This window comes from Aulonocara sp. 'chitande type north' Nkhata Bay, linkage group LG2 (assembly GCF_057382095.1).
Source record: "Aulonocara sp. 'chitande type north' Nkhata Bay isolate Kocher_YH1m ecotype deep benthic linkage group LG2, A_spYH_male_GT1.1, whole genome shotgun sequence".
Classification (NCBI taxonomy): Eukaryota; Metazoa; Chordata; class Actinopteri; order Cichliformes; family Cichlidae; genus Aulonocara; species Aulonocara sp. 'chitande type north' Nkhata Bay.
This window is the reverse complement of record NC_141345.1, coordinates 1,220,347-1,240,023: the sequence shown is the minus strand read 5'-3', so window position 1 is coordinate 1,240,023 and position 19,677 is coordinate 1,220,347. Positions and strand designations below refer to the sequence as shown.

The following is a 19,677-nucleotide window of genomic DNA, read 5'->3' as shown; positions in this document are numbered from 1 at the left end:
ATTGTTTGACATTCAACTATTTTAACTGAATATAATAATAAAAACCATTTCTAATAATGCCGTGATATACAGTGAAGCTGCCAGAATGTTAAAGAAACACTGTGAGACAGGTTTGGCCATACTGTCGCCACTAGTTTTTAAAATCAATACACAAAATGCTTTAGCACTATAGTCAACACTATATTGTCTATATTGATGACACACTAGTGAAGCAGACCACGTGCATAATAAGTGCCAGGGTAGAAAAGGTATGAAAGTTTTATAAGAATGGCCTAAGAGTTCAGGCTCCATTACCAAGAGGCAACATAAGCATCGATATAATAATGCAGCCCACAAAGTGACTTTGTGGTAATATTTTGAATCATGCTTCATTGCACTTACTGCAAAGCTGGCAGAGTGTGGGTCAGAGTAATGTGACAGTCACAGGCTATAAGTCTCATTTCTGCTGGCAACTGGCAAGTCTACAAACAGGACCCCAAATTAACCTTCAGTCACCTGAAAGGGTAGTGATCAGCCACAAGACCTCACTTAGCACTCACTAAAAAGGGTTTGTGCATAGATCAGACACTACAATAAAATGAGATGTTACTCTATTCATATCCCGTCTTGTGTGTCCATCAGGACACATTCTGGCTCTGGACTCACTGGACACGAGCTCCAAGCTTCCTAAAAAGGCAGCTGACTGTAGATATGAATAAACAAGGTGTCTGACTGATACGGCTTAGCAAAGGATGCAAAGAACGGCAAGCAGCTGTGGTATTCTCAAGAGACCATTAACGAAGCTTTTCACTTCCTGTGTATTTATAGCAAAGACAAAGAGCAGTTAAAACCACAAGCACTCCACACAAAGTGGGAAAAAACAAATTATCATTTTAGGTACAACCGTGTTTTCTGACAGAAAATTAATAACCGAGGGTATGTTTCTCACCCTTTCCCCAAAATATTAACAACAAAATATTATTAGTCTGTCGCATACGCAATACACAGTAGTTCATATTTTAAGCGAGCTACGGCAGCAGTCAAAAACAAATTGTCACGTAATCTCCGAGACAAGTTTCCCAAACTCAAGCTTTAATGAAAACTTGGGTTTTGTTTTGAATTCGCACGCCTGAGGGGCCAGTTTTCCTCTGTCAGTTTGCGGTGTTGTGCGCACACATGAGTTGATCACCATGAATACTCTCGAGGTGTTTTAAGTCACGTTCTTGATCAGGAGTGACAGACTTCATCCAGGTAAAACCAGAGGCAATTAAAAGCCATTAAGACAGCAGCCTGGACTGACGCAGCTTCAGCAACTCAAGGCGGGATGGGAGGAAGTCTGGCAGAAAATTGATTACGGTGAATATGGAGGGCACAGTGACACCGTTACCCAAGGGGGCTTCTACCAACTGGAGATTGTACGTGATGCTGTTATGGACGCCCGTTTCCATGGAGACCTGTCAAATTAAGACAGAAGATCTCCGCTGGGTAATCTATCCGCTTGGTTGTACACAGTCAGTGTGATATGTGCTCTATGGGACCTTACTGTACATTCTAGAAAAGCCCTTTTTTTACAGCTGAAGCTGACAAAGTTTCAGCATACAGACCTTGTGGTTGCGCACTACACTTACATTCCCTACAGATTTGGGGGTGTAGTAGCGAGATGCATGACACTTCAACAACATAGCTCAGAAAAAAAGACATTTAAAAGACTTTTTTTGCTAACTAGACAAAAATAAGACTAGTTTAAACTGCCAATGCAGTTTAAAGATGTACGGTAATTAGGCTATAGTGATCATAGCATCCTCCTAAAAAATGATATCTAGGATATTCAGCTTTTTGCATCTTTAAGTAAATGTCAGAGACACCAATCAGGGTTAATATCGTGATAAGTACGTAGAAAGAATTATGTTCTTATGGCTGGGAGTTTAGTAAAGGTCAATGTATTCCCTGATGTTGAGATGACATTTTAAAAAGATGCCAGAATATCTCATAGTGCATTTATAAACCTCACCCATTTCTGCATGCAAAATAAACACTAATAATAAGTTGGCATATGGAGCTCAAACTGTGGCAAAAAATGGATCGGGTTATTAGTGTTTAGGGAGGGAAATACATTTACGCGTTTGCCCATATTTGCGGTGCTCACTTGAGCTGTGCTTCAAACAGTCTCAAGTTTGCATTCAAATTGAGGAGTACAAGCTCCCTGTAATAATGTCATGACTATTCATTAAATCAGTAGCAAGTTTATAAAAAAAAAATCCTCCTCAGACCCCCTCTGTCATTCTCCAAGCCTCAAGGGATTCACTGAAGGTTAATTTATTTAAATCTCCCATCCACTCATCTCTATTCCATTAAACTCACTAAGAATCTTTGGTTTGCAGTCTAATCCGCTTTCTGCTGTCAGAGGCCTATGCCCTTTCTGCAATGCAGTCAGTGCATGCGGTTGTTTGCGTGTGCACTCGTGCATGCGTGTGTGTTAACGAGACAACACAGCAGCTGATAAGGTCACGTTAGCTCACACACATACACACACGCTCATGCATGTGGAATGTCCTTTGAGACCGCTGCATAACATTGGTCAAATAAATCTAAAAAGGCGATGAAGTTAAAATGTAGGTTTCTCCCGAGAGACCCGTTCTTTTCTACTGTCCTCGAGGCCACAAAATGTCTAAGCCCTTACCATCTGTTCGCTCCTTTGAAAGACAGGATACTTTAATGCATGTGGGGCATGGCCACATCAAGCCATCAACAATTAGGCTCCACTACTAAGGATATCTTGGCTATGTAGGCAATTGCTGTATCATTACTACGGCGTGGCATGCATTACCACTGGCACTGGCACTCATATGCTAATGACTTTGGAAACACTCACCCTTTCCTTAAACAGCCGTCAACGCTATTAGCAGTCTGTCGGAAAACCATCCAGCCTATGGTGATGTGTTTTTGTGTTCCAGAGAGCTGAGTAATGAGACGCTCGCTGGCTCCAACACACTTCAACAATGGCACACGTAGAGCTCTTTGAGTTTGGACACTACTGGCTGAAAACGGTCACCTTTAAAGCATACTTGGCTCAACCCGCTATATGGCCATTCTGTGCCGAGGTCACATCAGGAGATTTGGTTTATTTTGTGAGATCTAAATATTCACAGTGATCTTAACTTGTGCAGTATGAAGAAGTCTGCCAGATCGCTCTCATTAGCAATGCACACTTTGGTTGGTGTCTGCCACCATGTACAGAGAAGATGAATGCTCCTTAATAGCAAGGATTGACTCATTCCTGCAAAGACTATCCCGTCCGTTCTGAAATCTTTGCTGCTCTATAATTTGTTTCAGACCCGAGTATATATTATACTTGCAAGGGAAAGGATAGAAACAGAGGACAGAGGAGATTTATGATAAGCAGCTGCCAGCGCTGACAAAAGCTTTTAAAAGCCGCAAGATGTGTCCTGCTCTCTAGCATTTTGCCTTTGATTGCACAAGTCCAACTTTTCTCTTTCAGTAGCCTTTGTCCATGTAAAACTATATCACTTTTGCATATTGGAGGAACTGACCATTATCCAGCCTTATTAATAATTAAAAGCTAAGGAGAAAAGAGAATAAATTAGGCACAGGAAATGGAGACTAGGAAGAAATACCAGAGAAAGAGGTCAGAGTTTATTTTAAAATGAAAATCTAAGTAGTTCTGTCATTAAATTCCTGCATTGTTAATGTTATATTTTGTCGCAAAGCCCCCGAAGAACCAAAGACCAGAGATCATCTCTCAGACAAAACTCTCTAAAGCTTAGAGACAACCTAGTACTACATCTCTTATTCAAGCTCACTCTCTCATTTGAATCCTTTTCTGCCTCAATTTTCTGTACTTGCTTGCCTTAAGTAAAAGGGTCACTGGAGTATTTACTGCAATAATTTTCAAAGGAAAGTTTTCAGTTTCATTGAATACTGATGTAACCTAAGGCCATCGTGATGGCTTCCATAGAGACAGTATTTCTTACAAAGCGGTGATAATTTGTTTCTTGATTAAATGCACTTGGAGAATAGTAATTAATCAAAGGAGATAGAGCCGATGTCTGTAATAATCCATAAAGAAAATGAATAGTGACAAGTTACTGTTTAAAAAAGGCAATACGTTCAAAATACAATGGAAGTTCGGGCCCTGCAGCCAGCAGTACACGAAAATGAGAATCATTAGCCTAAATCAACTTACAACCGTCCTAAAAAATTAGTTTGACTCAGCTGGCGTCACAACTTCAGATTTCTTTGGAAACCACGTTAAGCACGTTTTTGAAAAGCACACCCACACCTCATCAGCACTCTTCAGAACATCCCAGAGGCGGTACTTGGTTTCAAGAAGAGTAGATAAGAAGTCTTATTCCCTTGTGTGTCAATTAATACTTGTAAAAAGTGCTCCACACTTGTTTGTATTGTTTGTCTTGTGCGTGCAGCTTCCCCTCTCTTCCCTCTCTGAAATGACAAAATGAGTGCAACTGAATCGGTGTCCAACTGCATCAGACCCCCTGAGTGACAATTCAAGTGAGACCTGTCTAGCTCCAGAACAGCCCATTTTCAAAAGACAATTCTTTGCCTTTGATGCTATTTTGGGATGTAGCTACCGTACAGGTCTGAAGAGGAGAATTACCAGATGGCTACTTGTCATTCTCCAGGAGTCGGAGCTTTAAATGCTGGTCCAGCTTGCTCTCATCCTCAGAGCGGGGACTAATGCTGATCACGATCCAGTAGGACACACATTCTGCCGTTTTATAACCGCTGATTAGAAGCAATAGTAATTTTTACTTTCAGCTGTTACAACTGCCACCAAAAGACATAGCAGTCTGAGTCCTAGTTCAAAAACTCAACAGCTGGGAATTTCTTATTGCAGATCTACTGATCCATGGTATGACATGACATACTGCTAAATGATTTCACTTGCCACACCCCCTATGTAAAGATAATCCAGTAGTAACGATCTGAAAAGCATCTAGTTAAACCATAACCACAATATCACGTTAACGTAATCTGAATTTAAACTATGGCTTACAAGAACTCAAGTTTTATTTTTGTAGCTCTGGGAAACTGTTCCATTTAATATGAATACGGACAAAAATAGCTGTTCTGATCTATGACGGTAGCGACATTACTAAAAATAGGTTTGAAGGTGTCAGAAAAAAAGAAAAGGCAAAGTCATCTGACGATATGTAGAAATAAAAAAAAAAAAAAAGTGTCTTTTTTCCATTTACAAATGACTTCGTGGGAACACTGTGTGAATGTCAGTCCCATTATGCCCATTTTTGTGGTTGTGGTGTCTTGAATCTCCCTGTCATACCAGGCTTTCTGCCTTTGTGTCCCTTCAGTACAGCATGAAACTTTTTTTGGGCTTCAAATGTGGTTCAGTGACCCTTTGTACAAACTAATTTGCTGAAAACCGTTAGCAACACTTTGTTGTATAATTTCACTGTAATATTTTGTCACCATTTTGAAAAAAAAAAAATCTATCTATCGATCGATCGATCGAGAGATTTGAGCCATTCCTCATTTCTTTAGTTTTGCTAAAAAAGGGAAAAAGCTCTAGAGAAACAACACCAAGTTTTGAGGCAAGCTTTCTTGTAACCTCCAGGAACAGTTCTCCAGGATTCCCGAAGGATTGGGGAGGCCAATCCATGACTGACGGCGTTCCATTGTGTGTTCTTCTATTCAGGTATGCTTCTACTTCACTGGCAGTGTGTTTGGGATCATCGTCATGCTGCAAAAATGAAGCCAATTCAATGTTTCTTAGATGGTATTGCATGGAGGATCAAAATCTGATGTACTTTTCTGTGTTCCTAATTCAATCAATCTTGACAAAATCCCCAACACCAGTAGGTGAAATGCAGCTCCAAACCACTGCAGGTCCTCTATGTTTTACAGATAGCCGTGGATGCTTACCGTCTACTTCTCCCTTGAACTTCTCCGTACATTTTAACAGCGATATGCTAAGAATATAACAGAAGTGTTTGGATTCATCGCTCTATAAGACCTGTTACCACCAATTTCAGTCCAAATGTGTAATTTGACATACTTCTGCCCGGTTCTTTTTGTTGCATCCTTCTTGACAGCCACCTTTCCACCGAGGCCATTTCTGATGAGGCTTCAGGGAACTGTGGATTTGTCAACTGAAGAGCCAGACACCTCTGTTCATTCCTGCATCAGGTCTTTGCTGGTTTTTTTTCCTATTTCTTAAGGATATGATTTTCAGATACTTTCATCTGCAGTAGAGAAGTCTCTTTTTTTTAAGGTCTGCCACTTCTATGCTCAACTTGTCCAGTTTCTGATTATTTTTTAAGGACACACTACACACCAATGCCAGATAAGCCATTTTTTTGGCTAGTAACTCTTTGGGAATCACCTTGTTGGTGCAAATATACCGTCATATAGTCGTTAAGCTGTTTATCTGACATTTTCCATTGACTGGATGGGAACAAATTATCAGTTTTTTCCTGGTAGAAAAAAAATTCTTCTGAAAAATGGTCTCAAAATGAGTGAAAAAAAACAAAACAAGGTGTGTGTTTTGTTTGCCAACAATATTACAGATTCAAAGTCAACACCAGGATTCACAGCAGAGCAAATACATAAATAAATAAAATGCTATGATACTGCACATTTAAGTCATCCGCACAGTCTGGAATTTTTGTGCTGTTTTATCCTTACTCAGTACAGACGTTCTAACATTTGGAGCTGTGAATGCAAAAATAACCAAAACAGTATTTAGTCACACATGAGAGTGCTAATGGACCCTGTGGCAGAAAATGTCAGCACTCATTGTCTGAAGTCTCTTGTTGTTTTGTCACTGGCAAATGCGAGAGAAGGTGTTTGTGGAAAAGAGGGTTTTAGCGTGCCAGAAGGAATTATTCAGTGGAGCAAGAGAAACCTCATTCTGAAATGACCAGGGAACAAGTCAGGGAGAATCTCTTCCAAATGCTGCCACGCTGATATTTGAGGCACAAATAAAGAAAACAGCTGAAGTAGGGCACAAGAGCGCAAAACATCTTTGTTTTAATTTGGGGAGGCTGGGAGCTGTCGGGGTCACAATGGGTTGCACTCAGTCAAGTAAACACCCACTTAGGAACTCTGTGAGTTATTTGATTTATTCCAATGCCTTGGGTTTCCACTGATGCATGCTAAAGATAAGCTCTGACTCATTTAAAAAGAGAGAAACACTGTGACAAAGGCCAAAGTGAATCATCTTTTTAATGTGACCCCTGGTGCAAACTTCACTAACAAAATATGCCACCGCAGGAAGAATAGTAAGCATAAAGTTTTGTTGGAGATGGCAAGAGTACACCATTAGCTAGTGTTTTTCAGAAAGGATGTATACACCCTTTTATAAAAATGCTGGAAATAAGATAGATGATGGAATAAAGCCAATTTTACAGTAGTAACAGGTTTAATGTTGACGGCACTGCTAAATACTCAGCTGATGAGGACACTTTGTTGCCATCTGTCTTTACAAGAGGGGGGTAAATGTGTCACTTTGGCCAGCTGTAGCTGAGTGATAGTGGATGGCAGGCAAACTATTTGTATTACCAAGCCAGTTTGAGCAAAATCCACAATAATCCATAATGTTGGTATTTTAGCTACTAAACAATTTCTCAGGTTACTGGGCAGTTTTTGAATGTAGGGATTTGTCATTCACAACTTGAGATATGCTTATTCCTTAGGACTCCACATACCCCATAAATTACATTATTATCATGAACTTGATTACCATAAACCTTATAGTAATCAAGTTTAAATAGTGACACAACAGTCTATAGATCTCTAGGCTACAGAAGAAACTGTGTTGCTACCCACTGATGCTTGATCGGAGCTTTACTTTGTCAGATGTTTCTACTCATTGCTCATCTCCCTGGCCAACAAGTGGCTGGCATCTTTGCGCACAAGCCAAAACTTCTTTAAGAAATATTCCTTAAGTAGTTGTTGTAAAAACTGCCTGTAAATAAACCATGCTATCTGTTCATTTTCTCCCCAAGAGTATCAGCTCACCTTCCTTTCATGCACTTTGCAAATATAAAAACTTCACAACAAGTAAATCCTGTATTCTATGTAATTTAAGTTTACCAATGGAGAAAAAAATGAGAAAAAACTATTGAGAGTATCAGCTTCAAAAAGTCTGCTTCATAAACTGTTCATTGCCAAAAACATGTATACATGATTCAGTTACAGCGAGCTGTCTGCCACACTTTTTTTTTTTCATATGTTGAGTCAGTCGCTCTGATTTTTCTAACAGTACTTATGGGAAATGTGTAAACAATGCAGCTGAGGTCCATGCTCCGTCACACTCACCAGTCACTTTATGAGCTGCAACTGAGAAATCTGGAGGAATCAAAGGCTCTGCTTTGTTTGGACTTTGTCATCATTTTTTTTAAAACTGTCAAAACAGATGTTGTAAATGTGGATTATAAGCATGATTGTTCACCATCTTAAACACCATGTACTTTCTTAATTTCTAATGCGAAACAAATAAATAAGATTTCATTGAAAATTTCAAATGAAAAACAAATACATTGTAGTTAGGCCCAGACTATGGGTGTGTTTTTGCTCTAAAGCTTGGCTTACCAGGATAATCGCCTATGCCTGCCGGCTTGCAGCCTCCACCATAAACTGCCGGGGGCATCACAGTCCTTGGCAGCAGCAGATTTGCATGCCTCGGAGACCTGCACAGCAGCTACAGGGCGAGCAATGGCGACCCAAAGCCAACAATCAACTGACACCTTGTTCATGGACAACCAAAAGCAGACCAGGTGACAAGCTGCAAGCCAATCAATCAATCAGCTTTATTTGCCACATGCAGGTCGCCCTGCAGTGGAATGGACCCGCCCCCCGACCTTACACACACAACACAGACATCACATGGGGATACAGGTCAGAGATCGGTAACATTACAGAAAACCACTGAAATGTGCACGACAATGGGAAAGTACAAAGTACACCACTGACAGTCATTCTACAGGTTAATTACAGTAACTTTTCAGACTTTTACTTCTTATAGATGCCTTTGGCCAACAGGAGCTTTCGTCCCCTGATGTTAACTCAAGCTAAACTGCGAGTAGACGACAGTTCAGATTAATTAGTTTTATTCAGGTCCTCTTATACTATATTGCACTATATTTCACAAGTGTACCAAATAAGGTAGGTGGGAGTCTCTGCTGCACACAGACACAAACTTCCATGGCTCATCTCTAATTTCTCTTCTAATTCTGACCTAGTGCAGGAGGTGATTCATAAAAATGTTTCACAGCAGCCTTTAGAGCCTGGATAGCCTTCTGCTGACCTCTGAAGTCAGCTGTACATTCCCAGCTGTTTGCACATTCAAACCATCTCTCAGGGACCAGCTTGCTTTCGATAGTTTGACGGATAAACTGAATGACAATATTGCAAATATCCTCCCAGTATTTTTCCTTTTTTGCAGTGGCTGAGCCTTCCTAATGAATAATACAGATATGGGACAGGAAATGACCTTTGCAGACAGTAAAAGCGATAGCCATAGAGGAAATCAGGCAAAGGCAATTAGGGGTTTATAGATCACATTTATGCAACTATAGATGAGGCAACGAAGCCTAACAGAGAGCCTGTCAACCACTATAATGAATAAAGCTTCCCACTTCCATCTAAAACATACAGTGCATCCATTAACAAATCTAATACACTGAACATGTGCCTTAGATTATGTTAATGACAGTTAAAGTTACATAAAATAAAGCAGAAAACCCCTCCCCCTCAACTGGGAGACTTGATTTTAGCATTCATGCATATGTTATTTTGACATGTACCAACATCTGGCAAAAGCAGATCAAGGCACCTTGCCACACCTCAAAACTGCTCTGGAACAGCCTGCAGAAAAGCCCAAGGCACTGACCTCTTCTCCAAATTCCCCAGATCCCAATCTGATTAAGCATCCACGGGTTGCGGCGGAACAAGCCTGATCCACTGGGACCTCACCCAGGAAGGATCCTCTGGGTGCCTGAGCTGCTTTAGTGGCACAAAGCGGACTGAAAGAGTATTTAGCAGGTGGTTTAAATTTGTGATTAATACCTTTGTTTTCATCAAAGATAAACTTGCCAGGCTGCCACAGAACATTACTCGTGTGCTGTGCAGAATGCATTATCATTGAAATAGAAGAGGAGAAGCCTGATTTTAACTGGAGTGATTCAGTGATTTCAGACTTTCAATCAATTGCAATCTCCTTCTCGATCAATAGAGGACTCGTGTAAGTGAAGAAGCAGTTGCACGGTTCTGTCTACACCCAGTACTGCGTTTTATTTTCTTTCCATCTCTGATGCTTTTCTGTGTAATTCATGAATTATACATATTTGACACCAAGATGAACCCAAGTAGCTTTCTTCTCAATACATTCAATATGGCATTGATGTAAAATCAATGTATTATCAATCAATCATATTAATAGGGCTGGGTTGTAGTTCTAATTCCATGCAGGCACAACTGTTTCTTTTTCTGCTTTTCTTTTAATTCAAAGTCACACGAACAACAATGTCTATCTTGGGATAAATATTTATCTGCCATGATGAGGAAGGTACTTTTCATCATACAAAATAATAGCCATACACTTAGACTATTACACTTTAACCCAATCAGAATTTTTATACACGGCACTACATGCACGGGATTTGAAGTAAATGGGTTCGATAGGTTTGTTTAGTTTATAAACAGGGCTGCTGAGAAGGATGTCAAACAAGAGATTACTGAGGGGAAATTAGCATTGCTTGTTTTTAATGTGGAACATTAAATTACCTCAGGCATTCAAACAGGTGCAGCCTAAACTTATTGGGAAGAAGGCTCTAGATTTTAAAACTTGAATAGTAAATGGATTTTAGGGGATAGACAAGATAATCTACTTATGCACCAATGATTTGTGGAAGAATTACAGACAGATTAGCAAAGACTTTTCATTATATAGAACCTGTCTTAGTGAAACCCCAACATGGACAGACCTCTAAATACCTCAAAGCCTCCTAATATCAACACCGTCCCAGAGCTATTTCTGGATTCTGATGGACTAGAGCTGAACTCTGTCTGCATAAGAACCAGTTCCATACCATTGGTCTGAATTCCTCAGAGGTCCACGCTAAGCATTAATAAATGCTGGCACTGAGAGACTTTAAGAAATATAATGATTTCAATGATATGTTATCATCTCACGGCACCTTGCGCTTCTCAATAAAGGTGATTTTCAGCAGGCTGCATTTTGTTGCCTGCTTTACATCTGTGAAAGGCAATTATCCCCAAGTCCGTGTTGCATTTGGCAACTACTAAAGATAACTTAAAAGTAGCGCATATGGTTTTATCAGGTCACTCCAGAATACACTGATGGCATCTGGAGTTTGCAGATGCATGATGAAGCCATCAATCTTCAACAGTGACTGACCAGCAACCGCAAGAGACACACAGCTTCTTTATTCCTGTCCTCTAGGTTCCCAATGATTTTTTTCCCCTGTCCTGTCGGAGTCATGTAATGAATAGTGAAACTGACTCCCATCCAGCGGGAATCCCACAGGAATCCCATAATGCACAGGATCTCCCCCCAAAAATGTCAGCTTCTAATCTCCATACTGTTCTGTTTACCTTTAAGCAGCTCCTGGGGATTAAGTTCTCTGCTAGATCCACATTAATGAGAATTTGTGTGACACGTCACTCATACAGAGAAGCCCACTTCACCAGCGCTCCCCACCTTGTTCTCGCCCATGAATCCCCAATTCAAAATTAATTTGCAGTTAGCCTGTTCTTTTGGTGGTGGTGTTAGCTAATGAGGGCCTGGTCAGGAAGCCAAAGCTGACAGCTCGGCTCTTTAAAAGCCTTTGTCAAAATATTGCTTCAGGGGAGACTTGAGCAGCTAGTTGCCCACAGGAACACTTCCACCATGGGCATAGCTCTTATTTCCTCACAGCTCTGTTTACCTGCAGGCTACATGTCCACCTCCTGTGCATCACAGGGCATACTCAGGCCAACATTTGTCAATAACAGGAAGTGAATACAGATTAAATGTGGAAATATCCAGGGACACAGAGACCAGCACTAAGTTAAATCTAAGTAATGAATGAAATAAAATTAAAGAAGTTTAAAAAAATGTTTTCCAATTCAGATTTTCAGTTTGTTTATCTTGTGCGCCTGCATGGCGACGCATGTATCTGAGTCATAGAAAAAATGTGTCACCTAATTACGACCATGAATAAACAAACAGAAATGAATATGACGTCAAGTTGGGAAACAAATTTGCTCTCACAACATACACAAAACCACCGCTCTACAGATCAATGTTACGTGCCAAGTAATGCAGTGATTTGCCAGGAAAAAAAAGAAAGCAGAAGACCTCTTGCTTGTCAATTCACATACCTGTTGAGTAGTCATTTTTGCTGCCACTTGTGAATGCAGATAAACAAAGCAAATAAATGGCGAAATCACAGCCTAACCAGCTGATGGTTTTGCGATTACATTTCAGCAAATCCAGTATATAAAGTTTTGTTCTTTGGCTACAGATTCTTGGAATTTATATGCACACATTCGTTTCTACAGAGTTCAGAAATCAAACTACTAAAGGGCAGCCTTTGAAGACAATGCTCAGTAATATTTTAAATAGCTTTTACTGTGAACAAAAACTAAGATCAAAATCCATAAATATTTCTTTCTTAACTGATCGGCTATAGCCATCTTCAGTAACCAGACCTATTTGTTTTCACAACAACACATAAATGAGCAACACTAGTGCACTGGTAACACACCAATCTCATATATATGACTTACTTAAAATGCATATTAACCCGCAGCTGAAAATAGTCCAAGAAATGCATTACTTCTGAGTGATACTTGCTTCTCCCATCTCTGCTTTTTATTAGACTTTTAATTTATTGACAGTTAGAAATGCTGATACTGATCCATTTATCACTCCTTGTGTGGTGCTAATGAAAAGAATCAGAGTAAAGTAAGTAGAAGTTGCAGTTAAAGAAAGAAGAAACTAACTGAAAAAAACAGAACAGTTGGGATAAAGTTATCAAAATTTGCACCTAAATTGAAACTAAATACTAGCCCTAATACTATAGTACAGTAAATAAATAAATACTTTGACTTTGTACAAGTATTATTTCCTTCTTCGGTTGCAGATAAATATTTCAGAATCACTGCATTACCATCAAGATGTGGACAACATCTTGTCATATGGTGAGTTACTCTGATTCTCTCCCCTGGGAAGAACCAACTGGCTTGAGGCTGAGTGCCACAGTGAAGTCACAAACCATAGCTTTTAACATGTGCAATAAACTATAAATAAACTTTAAGCACTCCACTCATGATCCATATAATATGTGGGTAAAACAAACAACACTGATAAAGTCTGACACCAAAGATGAAGGAGAAGTCTTGGCTGAAAATATCCCCGTCTATGCCATGCTGCCACACTATCATTTGTCATTAGATGTCTGGACAGATACCAAGTCTCGATATCCTCGTCCACCAAAGCGATGACACCATGGCCAAGCTCTGAATAAAGAAACATGGAGTAAGTTGAGCAAACAAGATGAATCCCTTCCATTAACAGAAGGACTGTGGGCACTCCTGCCATTCCACCATTAATTATCTGGTCTTATGGGAAGATTAGGGTAGAGAAACTAAGCCAGCAGCCAGACTCCACTGAGTGGGCCTCCCCTGTTTAATTACCAAAACGGCACAAACAAATGAAGCCCCATAGATCTTGCAAGAGGATAGCACTGGAGGCTATGATTTGGCTGAGCCTGGCTCCACTCCTGTGTTTTCTTTGTTCTCTTCTGACTCTCTTTGTGCCATCTATCCATCCATCACTCATCAGAGCATGCAGACTGGAGACTGTAGTTGCACTGTTATTAATGGCTAAAATGATGACAGAGGAAAAAAGGAGAGAATACGGTGTGACAAGCGAGAGGGGGCAATGACAGACTATTTAAAACTATAAGAAAAATGTGCAAGTCGTTACCGAACTTCAGTTCCATCACGAAAATACTAAACAGTGGTCTTGCTCTTAGCAGACCCTCCTCACCCTTATACTTAAGAGCCCAAGAAATAATTAAACCTATTCCTAGACTCTAAACTTTGATCATTAGAAATTTTCACTGAACTTTTCTCAGTCTGGGACTAGGTTTAATCCACGCCTGTGAAACTTGTGGTATATATTTTACGCTTTATACACCTTTTTATTATTGTAGTATCCGTTAAGGTCAGCTGAAACTCTGGGTCAAGATCCAGAACATAATTTGTCTTCTTACTCTTGACAGACGCATTACATGAACTGACCTTTTCTTCAAGTATGGAATAAAACTTCAGTTCATTGGACAAAAATGACAAATTTTGCATTTTTTATTTTTATTACTTCTTTGCATTTAATTAACAATATATTGTTACAGTAACAAATAGTGAATAGAATTATTTGCTACATCCTCATACATAGTGACTTAATAGTCATTTTATTTCCATTCTGTAAATCTTCAATCTCTGAATGCAAACGCAAATAGGCGATTGACACGCTGTGCTCTCGATTCCAACAGTACACATTTCGATACAGACAGAGCAAACACACCAACAAAGCGCCCAAGTATGTGTGCGCAGTCACGCATTCAGCTGTCCTCACCATTCTTAGTGCTTACAACTTCATTCCAGCAGTGATTTGAAAGTGCAATTGTGTGTCGACTGGCAAGTAAAGATGAGCGCCGTGTCTCAAAGTTCCCGCAAACAATATTTTCTGTTTCTATGCAACAGAGTGTGACAAGCATGACAGTTTGCAACAGTGAAATAACCACAAAATAATGTGAAATTCTGAGTAGGAATAGTAAAGGAGAGTCAAAACATTGTAATGTCAAAGTTAACATGTCACTAACACAAAATATACTTTAGTACTAATGTACTTACAAAAGTAAGCGTTTTTTAACTGTATCATCCTTCAGAGATTAGACTTCAACACTTTTCCTTAATTAACTAGAGCCGGACAAGTTTTTCTACACTGCAGAATTACTGTCATTATATTACATTCTGAACAGTCCAATCAAGATTAGACTGAAGTGAGGGACTTGACAAGCTCTTCTGCATAATGTATGACTCCTGCATGTACAATTCAAGAAGGTACTACGTGGGCGCTCTGGACAAAACTAGATACAGTATGAAATCAAAGCCAGAGACTTTTACTGTTTCATGCTTTTGCTTTTTAGGACTTTGCATTCTTTAAATCTGGAAAAATCAATCCATTAAGGTAGCACATCACAATCAACTCATAAGGATGCAAAAATCTTTCTGAGGGGACTCAATCGAAAGATAGATTGTTGGTTACGTTGACAATGTTTTCCATTATCATCTTCCTCAGTCTAACCAGTGATTGCTTGGAGCGACATAATCGCTCCCGACATCTCCCAGTGACACCTACTTGTGACTGATTCAAGTTCATCTGATGACACATCTTCGACATTTCTTTATCAAACTAAAACGCTCCATTGGACTTCAACAGGGAAATTTATCATTCTGCTGTCGGCAAATTCTTCCTGTATAGGCAGTTCAGGCTTATACTCAAAACACATGCTGTTGATTTATTGACATGACATACTAGACATTTCAAAATACAATACATCAAAATGCTTTAAAAAAAAAAAAAAAGACGCAGTGATAAATTGCACAAACTCCTGCTAAATAATTAGAAGCAGAGTGATCCACTGCAGTGTACATAAGGAGTCATTTCTACTTCAAGTAATTATGGGCTTGCACATAAGATTATAAATATTCTTAGCCTGGAGTTGTTTCTTGAAATATGCAGTGAGCTCAGGAGAAAGCCATCTTCTCACCATAGCCTACAGGATATTCTTCCCCTTTTGATACCTTAGAGAACGGGTAACCTAATACCTAATATCCAGGAGGTTACAATAAGCCCAGAAAATGCTGCGGGACCCCTGGTTTGCCTGGTGATGGTGCTAAGCTGAGCTGCACTGAGCCTCAACGAGTTACCCTTGGAGCCTGGTCCAATTTTCTCTCAGTGCAGCTTCGGTCCACAGACCACACTAACAAGCTAAAGCTTCAACGCTCGTCAAAAAGGGAAGCATTTGGGTGCTCACTAGAGGCCAGAAAAAATACAGGCTATCGGTGCAACCCTCAAGATGGACACAATAATTAATCTTCATATCGATCCACCTCTTCAACTTCTGTTGGGACAGGCACAGAAAGCATGACTGAGAACCTGCTGTATGTTTTAGCTTTCTGAGAGGAAGGCAGGGAAAAGATTCTTCTTAGCTATTCCTCACACCCAGTTTCAAACATATACACACACTTTATCATCAGCCACCCTGTTGCATTAGATACATTTGACTTTGCCTTCAAGGAAAGCAAAACGAAAAAGGAGGAGAAGCTGATGTTTGAAGAAATAAAGCACAACGAGGGGCAGGATAAAAGGAAAATACTACAAGAAGGCAGTAAGAAGGACAATTTCAATCAAAGAAAACGGGACACAAAGAAGCCATGAATCATATTTTGGTCCATTTCAATAAGCTATATAAAAAGCTATAATATTTAACAGGATTTCTTTTGGAAGAGCTGTTTTAGGAGCCACCCTGAAGCGAGGTTCAGATGGTCGTCCATTCACCACCTTCTTGTTCCTACCAAGCCTCCTCTGACAAACTGCCTACCAGCTTCTGACATATGAGCCATAAAGTCCAATGCCACCATAAACCTAGAGCCATGGTGATTTGTGAATTCAATTACCTCTGTCTGTAATGGCTGTATTCAGTGCCCTGCTGTTAAGTCAGCTGTTGTCAGCATATGTCCGAAAGGTCACAGCTTCCACTTCGAACACCACTAAGCATCTAGGAATGATTATGTTAATTAATTTTTGAATTTACATCAGCAAACAACGCTATATGAACTGTGCAAAGCCAAAAAGAGACACAACTATCGATTTCTGGGACTGACAGAAAACAATCAACAAGTATTTAAAGATGTGTAGACATATCAAGCTACATTTCCTTAAAGCCAACATTCCTGCTTTTGGATATTCCTTAAAAGTCTTTATCAACATTTGAATCAAATAAAAATTGTCCATCAAGCATCAATGAAGACACTGGTATCGACTTCTTTCATGTCTTAAATGTCTGACTGAAACAGCAGTTTCATGGGCAATCCTGAGGATTTATGACTTCACACAGAAGCTTTTCAGTCCTTGGACCTTTATCTAACAACTCTCACCTCATATCAACACCAATATTGCTCTCAAATCAAGCATTAAATTGGCAATTTTTCTCCCTTATTAAAAAACCCCTATATTCCAGAGGTAACAGAGATGGGGTATGGCACACAGCAAAGATCTATGCTTACACTTAAAGCTGGCACTGAAAGCAGCTCCAGCTCTCTCCATCTCACCTGGATAGCCAAAACAAAACATACCTTGCTGCAGATGTACCGTATTAATATAAACCATTTTGCTTGGTATGTGCTTCGGTTACACTCCATTTGCTCATTTTTCCAGCATTCACTAAAACGCCTTTCATGAGAAGCATGAAAACTCAAAGAACAGGTGCAGTGGCAATTCACATGGCTCAAGCTGAACTGCTGAGTCCCTTTTTCACATTATCACAAGAATGTTTGTTGACACTTTGCCAGTGTGGTAACGGGTGTAATCTGAGCCTTAACCACACTAGAGGTGCTTTCTTAAATCGGGCTAATGAACAGCAGCAATGTCACTGTGTTTTTACAGAAAACGAGAATGATGTTGGAGTGAGAGATCAAATTTGGGACTCCTTATAGAGGACCTTTGTCCATACTCTGGATTATTTTTCTGTATGTTTGTTTCTTTAACTCTTCAGAAATAACAAGAACTCTACCAGAGTAACGCTGACTCTTTACCTTAACGATATCCTGACCAACTCTGCTTACGTGGATTACATATGCAATGTCATGAGCATTTATTTAACTTATTTAACCTGCAACATGTTGCATCAAATGATAAACTGTTGAGATTTTGGATATTTATTTCCCTAAAAACCAAAGTAAAAGGCCAGTAAAGGGTCTAATTGTGAACTTAATCCATCTATGTGCGCGTCCTGAATTTAACTCACACCAGTCATGTCGCTGACGTTCTTAGGTTCAACCAAATGCTGACCTCAACTGTCATTCCAATGTTCCAAAATAGACGGAGCTATAATTTAAAGAACCCAACTGGAAACTAAACCACATTCCTGGGTATAAAAAAAAGAAAAAAGAAAGAAAGATATTACACTGGTGTTGTATCATCCTGCCATAAATGCTGACCTTTCATAAAAAAGAAAAAAGCTACAGAACTAATATTGGCCAGTAAGATGTGCTGAGTACAGAAAAAAAAACACCTTGCATTTATCCAGCAGCGGGGGTCTGACTCTAGCCAGACTCAGTGCAGTAAACATGCAAGTACAGGGCTTCCTTTGAGCTGGTCTAGTTCCATTTCAGATAGGGTTTCCCCCCCTCTCTTCTCTGGTGCTATGAAAAGGTTCTACACAGTGGGGACCTTTGAGTAAGTGTTTGTTGATTCAAAATGGAAAGAAACACCCCAAAGAAAAATTCACCACAGAAATGTCTCTTGCAAATGGAAAATTCCAGGGTTACCCCAAGTCTTTCAACTTGATTTCCACACAGGGTAAAGGCATCATGTAAACATGGCTTAGAATATAAAGTTAGCGAGTCTTTCATAGCCATTCTATCATTCCATAAAAACGCAGTTATTACTTGTAGAGCTTCACCAACAAGCAAAATGCCCCTAAAAGACAGAATACAGAGAACCTCGGCTACCCTATTAATAATGCATTCTTGGATCCATTCTGGTACCATTTTGTTTTCAAGCTCCTTCCCCCCTTAAGCCAATCCTTCTTCCCAAAGTAAGAGCCATATAAATCCAAGCTCTCAGTCTCTATTACAGTAGAGTGATGGCTGCTTTCCAGACAAGCAATCTCTGGACACCCCTGTTCTTTGGTCCAAACTGCTGAACCATGGTCTAAGCTATGGGGGAAATGTTAAACATATCGATGCTGTGAAGGACAGATTTTGGCCAAGAGGGTCAGCTCCTATACAACTGAGTCACAGGACAGAAGCAAAAGGGACATAAATACCATGCAACTTATTTTAATACATTTTGTCTCCTCCCAAATGAATCCACAGTATATGCAATACATTATTCTTACATTCAAAGAAAAACAAATCCAAATAAAATGGAACTGTGATATAGAAGTTACATTTAGTGGCTTGATTTATCGTACAATTGTAAGGGAGATGATTTATTGTAATACCATCTCTGAAGCAGCAGTGGGCACAATTAACTTCCAGGATGTACAACATTTGTGTCCTACATCCCTCTGGTGATCCATCATGGTATACATTTTGCTACTTTTAAGTATTTTGGGGTTTTTTTTGGCCCTGCTTGATACAGCACAAATACCTTAAAAATAAATACTAAGGATTATTATCCAAGAAGTACCACATTACCAGGTACAACCATTTCAGTCAGAGTTGTCTTTTCTTATCTTCCATTACTATGAAATGATACATCCCAAAAGAGCTATCATTATTTGTCTTGTACCCAAAACGATTTTCCTCATGGACATGTCATGCTAATGACAAGTTCCATGCTAATGTGTAAAATAAATCAGCTTGAAATCCGAGACTCACTAGATGATCACCAGCCCAGGC

At 39.6% G+C, this 19,677-nt stretch overlaps 1 protein-coding gene across 10 annotated transcripts in view; it reads right to left on the bottom strand.

The window, feature by feature from the left end:
* Positions 1-19,677, bottom strand: part of enox2 (ecto-NOX disulfide-thiol exchanger 2) — a 192,161-nt gene that overhangs the window by 100,972 nt on the left and 71,512 nt on the right. Inside the window, exon 1 of one of the 10 annotated variants that reach the window (XM_086300855.1) lies at positions 8,569-8,588. The exons of the other annotated variants lie outside the window; for them this stretch is intronic. The gene's annotated coding sequence lies outside the window, so the exon portion shown is untranslated. Of the gene's footprint in view, positions 1-8,568; positions 8,589-19,677 lie in introns of those variants that run through there. 10 annotated transcript variants of the gene reach the window in all.